Genomic DNA, 8,516 nt, shown 5'->3' on the forward strand with positions numbered 1-8,516 from the left:
ATTCAGCGCGTGTGGGATGCAAGTTGGAGACGCTCGGTCCAGCTTTGCTGTGAATATGATCTTGGTGGTTCCTCTTCTGATTGTTACGGTAACAAAAAAAATGTGACCAGTGTGGTAATATTATTTGGATTTCTCACCGGTTGGAGTGGTCGTTGTTCAAATCGTTCGCTACCGCTATCTTACTTCCATATGAAGTTCAGTAATTGCATCCTCGTTGTGTTATCTCGTCTTCAAAATATCGCATATTAGACAAAAGAAAAAGATAATGAGATCTGATATTATTATGAATGATGATTCAGTTAGGACTGGTCGTCGAAATTCAGATGGGTTTTGGCTGCGTGTGTAGATAGATATACGCTTGTCTGTTATAAGACACACAAGAGCGGGACCACAGGTTAGCTTTGGGCTTCATCTATAGAGCTTGTTTGACTCACCCTTCATATTAGGTCCTTCAGAAATAATACTATCTGGAAAACTCGTGTTCAGTTGGAATTATGGTTGAACCTATCTGTGTAGCATTATTTCAGTTACTCAAAAGCCCTTGAGAATTCTGAAGGGCGTAATCCGAGAAATCTAAAAATACAGCAAAACTCATGTTCATTTGGAAATATGACGATTTCGGTGTAACCGAACACCAGTACACCATGCCCAACAGGCATTGCATGGTTTTTTCCCTCCCTTCTTTTTTGGCCTCTCTTCTCTTATGCACGTACATATTTAATTAGAATTAATATATAGAAATTCAGTAGAACAAAAAAGTACTAGTACGCGATGCCGAACAGCAAAGCAGACCAGATCACCATGTTGGTTAGTCTTTCATACAGTTTAATTTGCCATGATGTCACCTATCTAAGGCTTATGAAGGTTAGTCTTTCATACATTTACTTTATTTACTCGCAAAAAATGTGCTTGTGGTCCTATTATCAAGTACTCCCTCCGTTCGTATCTAGACTAATCTAAGACAAGAATTTTGGGACGGAGAGTGTATTATTTTCTGCAACTATTTTGTTCTCTGCAACTAAGCATGATTAAGCATTTAGTTTTGACCTTTTCTACTATCTTTGTATATATGACGGAGTTATGAGAGAAATTTTAAACAATTGTACCGCTCGACAGAGCAAAGGATGCCATCACTAGTAGAAAAAAGGCCTATTGTCCCGGTTCGTAAGGGCATTTTGTTCCGGTTCCTGAACCGGGACTAAAGGGTCGGTACTAATTCCCTGTCCCTTTAGTCCCGGTTCAATCCAGAACCGGGACAGATGGACCTCCACGTGGCCTGTGCGCGGAGCCCAGGCAGGAGGGCCTTTGGTCCCGGTTGTTGGCACCAACCGGGACCAACAGGTATCCACGCGTCAGCATTTCTGTGGCTGGGGTTTTTGTTTTTTTTTGAAAGCGGGGGGGGGGGGGGGGGGGGGGTTTGGGGTTTTGGGGGGTTAATTTAGGTGTTTCATATATTGTGTTAGCTAGCTATAATTAATAGAGAGAAGTGTCCTCTCTTATGTCCATGCTTGGTCGACGCTACGTACTATACATACGTATAGAGAGGACTAGACACGCTAGCTAGCTAGTAAGCAAACGAAGGAAATAGAAGATCGTCATGAACATATATGCATACAGAGAGAAGTGATATCGACCACCTCTGCTTCTCTGAGAGATTGGTCGAACAACAAGTTCTCGTATATCTATCCGACACTACCGGCTACATATATACAATAATTATATCTTATAAATATAATCTCCTAACATACGGACTCATAGTCCATATAGTATTCTCCGTCTTCAGCGATCACGTGGTCAAGAAAGAATACCGCCAATTCCTCTTGAATTGCTCGCATGCGAGCTGGTGCTAGGAGTTCAACCCGCTTCCGAAACATCTAATTTGAAGAAGGGGGTCAATACATATATATATGAATGAATAAAACTCAACACAAATGGTGGTAATAAAATAAAATTGTGAATGTTGTTATTTACGTACTTCATATTGTTCGTCAGAGTAGCCCCGCTCACAGGTCATGTGGCGGATGGACTCGCAAACGTAGTATGCACAGAAATCATTCCCTTGTTCCTGCCACAACCACTTTACAAGAAATAGAGGTCAATCAAACTGATAAGCAAGAATGCCAAATGGTATTGATGAAACTAGCGCTAGAATCAATAGGAGATGCGCGGAACATGCTACTATAGTACTTACTTTCGGGTGTCTAAATTGCAGCTTCTTCGGGAGTCCTGGAGCTTTTTTGGTGGATTTTTTCCAAACCCTGCCAGACAAAGAAAACAATTACTTGATATATCAGGAAATGAACAAAGTTGCGGATATGGTGGATAATGATCGATTTAACTTACTTTTCGAGCATTTAAGTCATGTCCGCATAGTCCTGGGAATCTTTTCGTCTTGAGTCTAAGACGGTTACTAGTCCCTACTCAAACTTAATACCTAGGAGAATATAGTGGAAACTGCACACGCATGCATAACTCATCAATTACATTACTATAACCTTGACTAATATATAAGGGAAACCGAATACGCACAAGACAGTAACACTCACTTGAAGTTGTAAGGAAAGAGTATTATATCTTTGTTTTCGTTTATTACCAACGATCATAGCAAGTTGGCCTCGGTATCTGCGGCATGAAATTTAACCTCAGTTGCATCTATGAGATATGTGTTAATGAACCCAATATCATCGACTTGTCTTTTATTCAATTCGGCGATCTTCAATCTGCATAATATAGTGAGGATAATTAGAAATACATGCAATGAAAGAGCTGAGCTATATAGAGAGACTTAATGATAGAAGTAGTACTACTTACAGACAGTAGCAGGTGACCGTTGCTTTATCGAGGGCCAATTGATTGAAAACTGAAAGAACTCCTCAAATGGAACAGACAACAGTTCAATTCCAACGAGGTCATGCTCCTTTTTAAATCTCACATACAAAGTACGTACTCCTCCCCCCAGACTCTCTGCAGATTTTCAAGTACCAATCATGCAATCTTCGCATCATCGTTGATAGAGATCTTTCATCTTTGACGAGAGGCTTTCCGTACTCGTATTTTTGTATCTACACCTCCATGAAATCATAATGTACATCGTCGGGCAGGTAATCGCCAAGATTGCTATAACCGGGCACCATCCTTGGATCATTAGCGACGATGTCGCTAGGCACCTTGAGCGGGGGGCACGATTGCTTCGCTTGTTCGCCGAGCTGGGCAATTTGTTTCCCAGCTCGTCATTCTTTCAGCCTTTGATCACTGACAGTACTTCCCAACCGCTCTGCTTCGGCAAATTCCTTTCCAATAATGCGCTCATAGTTTCCTTTCGGCGGAGACTTGGGTGGTTTTGTCAGGGCAGCCAGAGTGCGCTTCGCTTTCACCGGATCTACCTTCTCCTCCGGAGGTGGATGTTTCTTTGCTTTTACCCCTTCAAAGAAGTTCCTCACTTCTTCTCGCGCGATCTCGGCGTTCTCCTCCGGGGTCCTCTCGTATGGTAACTTCTCTGGAGTCTTCAGAGAAGGACCGAATCTGTATGTCCTCCCGCCTCTGGCTGTACTGCTAGACGCCGGCAGAGCAGACGAAGCGGTTGTCTTTTTTACTTGCTTACGAGGCGGAGGAGAAGGACTACGACGCGCCGGAGTAGCCGGAGCGGCGGCAGGTCTCTTCCGCCCTTGCTGACGAGGCGGAGAAGGAGGAGGCTGGCTGCTCGGGCGCGCCGGCGCGGGCGAAGAAGGAGGCGGAGTGCCGCCACACGCCGGAGAAGGAGCCGGCCGAGTGCCCTGATCGTCACTCGCCGGAGGAGGAGGCGGTGGAGGAGGCGGAGTGCCCTGACTCACCGGAGGAGGAGGAGGCGGAGGCGTCCAGTTCGGAAGGTTGATGAGCTCCTTCCACCATAGGCATGGAGTCTTCAGAGCAGAACCCAGCCGAGTCTCCCCTTCACCGGTAGGGTGGTCAAGCTGGAGGTCCTCAAATCCCTCCGTTATTTCATCCACCATCACCCTAGCATATCCTTCGGGAATCGGCCGGCAGTGAAAAGTTGCGCCGGGTTCATTAGGAAAAACAGAGCCAACAGCCGCCTTGACCTTCATATTAATCCATTGCGTCATAAGGTGGCAATTTTGAGACTCCGTGATAGCATCCACGGGATAGCTGGCAGGAGCCGTCAAGACATGCTCCGGCTGAAGCAGCTCGGTGGAAGCCACGCTGCTTCTCCGCTGAGATGGCGGGGTAGCTTCGGGGGAAGCTTCGGCAGTTCGTTTGCTGTGATTTGCTTCTCGTTCCTCTATCGCTTGTACCCTTGCTTGCAGCGCCTGCATTTGGGTCTGCTGCACTTTTTTCCTCCTCTCCTAGCATTTGTAACCGCCTGCGTATGGAAACCCAACCTTCCACGGAATGGAGCCTGCCATGCCTCATGTCCGTCCAGGGTGCTCAGCATTCCCGAGGGCCATTGTGAGCTCGTCGTTCTCTCTGTCTGGAACGAACGTCCCTTGCTGCGCTGCTTCGATATACTGTTGAAGCTTCTTGACTGGTATGTCCATTTGATCATTCGTCCAAATGCACTTCCCTGATACAGGGTCCAAGGTTCCGTCAGCCCCGAAGAACCAAGTCCGGCAATGGTCTGGCCAGTTAATTGTCTCTGGTTCGATCCCTTTATCAACCAGATCATTCTCAGTCTTGGCCCACTTAGGCCGGGCTACGAGGTAGCCACCTGACCCCATGCGATGGTGATGCTTCTTCTTCGCAGCATTTTGCTTGTTTGTCGCCGACATCTTCTTACTCTTTTTCGATGTCTTGTGGGCCACAAATGTGGGCCAGTGATCTCTGATCTTCTCATATCTGCCCTTGAATTCTGGTGTCTCTTTATTTTTGACAAACTTATTCAGCTCTTTCTTCCACCTCCTGAATAGTTTTGCCATCCTCTTAAGAGCAAAAGACTTGATTAATTGCTCTTTAACTGGCTTCTCTGGATCATCCTCTTGCGGTAGGGTGAAATTAGACTTCAGCTCAGTCCAAAGATCATTTTTCTGCATATCATTAACATAAGACACCTCAGGGTCTTCTGTAGCCGGCTTTAACCATTGCTGGATGCTGATCCGGATCTTGTCCCTAACCAAAACCCCGCACTGAGCGACAAATGCGCTCTTTGTCCGGAGGGGTTCAATCGGTTGGCCGTCGGGCGCGATTGCTATGATCTCAAACTTTTCATCCGAGCTCAACTTTTTCTTCGGTCCTCGTCTCTTTACCGAAGTTGTGCTCGATCCGGAGGGCTAGAAAAAAGAACAAAGACTTAATTAATATGTGTACATACCAAAACAATGAATGCATCAATTAGCTAGTCAGCAGAAGCTTAACTAATATATATACCTGGCCGGACTCAGTTCGGTCACCGGAGACGTCATCACGGTCTCCTTCTTGCACCGGCATTGGGTCACCGGAGCCGTCCTCATGGTCTCCTTCTTGCACCGGCATTAGGTCACTGGAGCCATCATAATCATAGCCAGCTGCTTCCAGACCATCGGTGTCGTTGAGAACAACGAGCAGACGGCATCACTTCCTCGTGCGATTATGTCCCCCAACAACTCTTCTTGTACTTCGTCTCGGGCGGTGTCCATAGTTTCTACAAATATTTACAACATGGCAATTATTATTCAAACATGACAGATGGATATATTAGTGGCAAACGTAGAACTAATATTAATTAGTGGCCTCGACGCTGCTTCTCTAGGGTTTGGGGTGGCCTCGACGCTGCTTCTCTAGGGTTTGGGGTGGCCTCTACGCTGCTTCTCTAGGGTTTGGGGTGGCCTCGACAACGCTTCAAGGATAAAAAAAAAGAGGAAGAAGAAGAAAAAAAAGAGGAGAAGAAATAATAGAGGAGTAAGAACTCTGCCGGATTTAACTACAGTCTGCTCCACTCCACTCTTCTGACTCTGCCGAGTAGTTGCGTTCGGCACCGCTCGCCCCGCTCCTGGAGCAGAGTTGTGGAGCGGAGTGAATCCGAACACGCTCTTCATTGTAATTCTTAGTTATAGGAGTTAATTTGTCTTTTCTTAGATCTTTGTATTTTTCTTAGATCTTAGGTCCAAATAAGTGTACTTGTAATTGTTATGAGTACGAATAAAATTATAGGTGTTTAAAAAAACCGTGTACCATATGTCAAAGGTTCATATTACTCTTTATACGTTTTTTCGTGGGTGTACCGAAGGGGAACCAGACTTGATGTTGTATTCCTAATCCTATTTGATTGACTAGCAAAAGAGCCCGTGCGTTGCAACGGGAGAGAAAACAGAACACACACTCTTAACTCAACAACATCTAGTCTATGTTCTACGTCTAGTGATCATCATAGTTTTGTGTGAAAATAAATTTTCTCTCGTTTCTTCTCACGGTGCCATGAGGTTAGAGAGTTTTCTGCCCTCGTAGATCCAATTATTCGAATCTGATGAGTTTATGTTGTGTCAATCTTTTTTTTGTTGATCTAATTCTTTATGGAGGTGAAATCTTTCATCGACATCATGATGAAGATATAGCGATTTGATGACCTGCTCTTCTAGGGGATCATCCTCGGCCCAGTACATTCATAGATCAAGGCTTCGCATCTTTTCGGATGGGCGACTCAAGACGCTTTGAAAAACCATTATTGATATAGTTCGTGTGGGTGAAAGAGTAACAATATTGTTGCTTCAGTCCAATTGCAGTATATTTACCGAAGTTTTTGGAGTATTTCTTCGAGAAGAGACTGATACCGCGAAGAAGTTGCTTTCAAGATATTTCGTGCGTGTTCGGATCCCCTCCACTCCTTCGAATCCTTGACTCCGCTCCCTGCTCCTGGATTGTTCGCTCCGCCCCCAAAAATCGGGAGTAGCTATAACGTTTGTTAACTAACTCCACTCCCTACACGACGGGGTGTGAGGTTCAGGTAGTTGTTGTGCGCTAGCGAGAGAATAGGATCAAGCGAACCCGTAAGTTTTGCGGGAGAGGCCGGGGAGTGGCACACGGAGCTCGGTTGTAGCGACTCTGCCGGATTTAACTACAGTCTGCTCCACTCCGCTCTTCTGACTCTGCGGAGTAGTTGCGTTCGGCACCGCTCGCCCCGCTCCTGGAGCAGAGTTGTGGAGCGGAGTGAATCCGAACACGCTCTTCATTGTAATTCTTAGTCATAGGAGTTAATTTGTCTTTTCTTAGATCTTTGTATTTTTCTTAGATCTTAGGTCCAAATAAGTGTACCTGTAATTGTTATGAGTACGAATAAAATTATAGGTGTTTAAAAAAACCGTGTACCATATGTCAAAGCTTCATATTACTCTTTATACGTTTTTCGTGGGTGTACCGAAGGGGAACAAGACTTGATGTTGTATTCCTAATCCTATTTGATTGACTAGCAAAAGAGCCCGTGCGTTGCAATGGGAGAGAAAACCGAACACACACTCTTAACTCAACAACATCTAGTCCATGTTCTACGTCTAGTGATCATCCTAGTTTTGTGTGAAAATAAATTTTCTCTCGTTTCTTCTCACGGTGCCATGAGGTTAGAGAGTTTTCTGCCCTCGTAGATCCAATTATTCGAATCTGATGAGTTTATGTTGTGTCAATCTTTTTTCTGTTGATCTAATTCTTTATGGAGGTGAAATCTTTCATCGACATCATGATGAAGATATAGCGATTTGATGACCTGCTCTTCTAGGGGATCATCCTCGGCCCAGTACATTCATAGATCAAGGCTTCGCATCTTTTCGGATGGGCGACTCAAGACGCTTTGAAAAACCATTATTGATATAGTTCGTGTGGGTGAAAGAGTAACAATATTGTTGCTTCAGTCCAATTGCAGCATATTTACCGAAGTTTTTGGAGTATTTCTTCGAGAAGAGACTGATACCGCGGAGAAGTTGCTTTCAAGATATTTCGTGCGTGTTCGGATCCCCACCACTCCTTCGAATCCTTGACTCCGCTCCCTGCTCCTGGATTGTTCGCTCCGCCCCCAAAAATCGGGAGTAGCTATCACGTTTGTTAACTAACTCCACTCCCTACACGACGGGGTGTGAGGTTCAGGTAGTTGTTGTGCGCTAGCGAGAGAATAGGATCAAGCGAACCCGTAAGTTTTGCGGGAGAGGCCGGGGAGTGGCACGCGGAGCTCGGTTGCAGCGACTCTGCCGGATTTAACTACAGTCTGCTCCACTCCGCTCTTCTGACTCTGCGGAGTAGTTGCGTTCGGCACCGCTCGCCCCGCTCCTGGAGCAAAGTTGTGGAGCGGAGTGGATCCGAACACGCTCTTCATTGTAATTCTTAGTCATAGGAGTTAATTTGTCTTTTCTTAGATCTTTGTATTTTTCTTAGATCTTAGGTCCAAATAAGTGTACCTGTAATTGTTATGAGTACGAATAAAATTATAGGTGTTTAAAAAAACCGTGTACCATATGTCAAAGGTTCATATTACTCTTTATACGTTTTCGTGGGTGTATCGAAGGGGAACCAGACTTGATGTTGTATTCCTAATCCTATTTGATTGACTAGCAAAAGAGCCTGTG

The sequence above is a fragment of the Triticum urartu genome, chromosome 6A, assembly GCF_056163025.1.
Source record: "Triticum urartu cultivar PI428250 chromosome 6A, HENAU_Tu73, whole genome shotgun sequence".
NCBI lineage: Eukaryota > Viridiplantae > Streptophyta > Magnoliopsida > Poales > Poaceae > Triticum > Triticum urartu.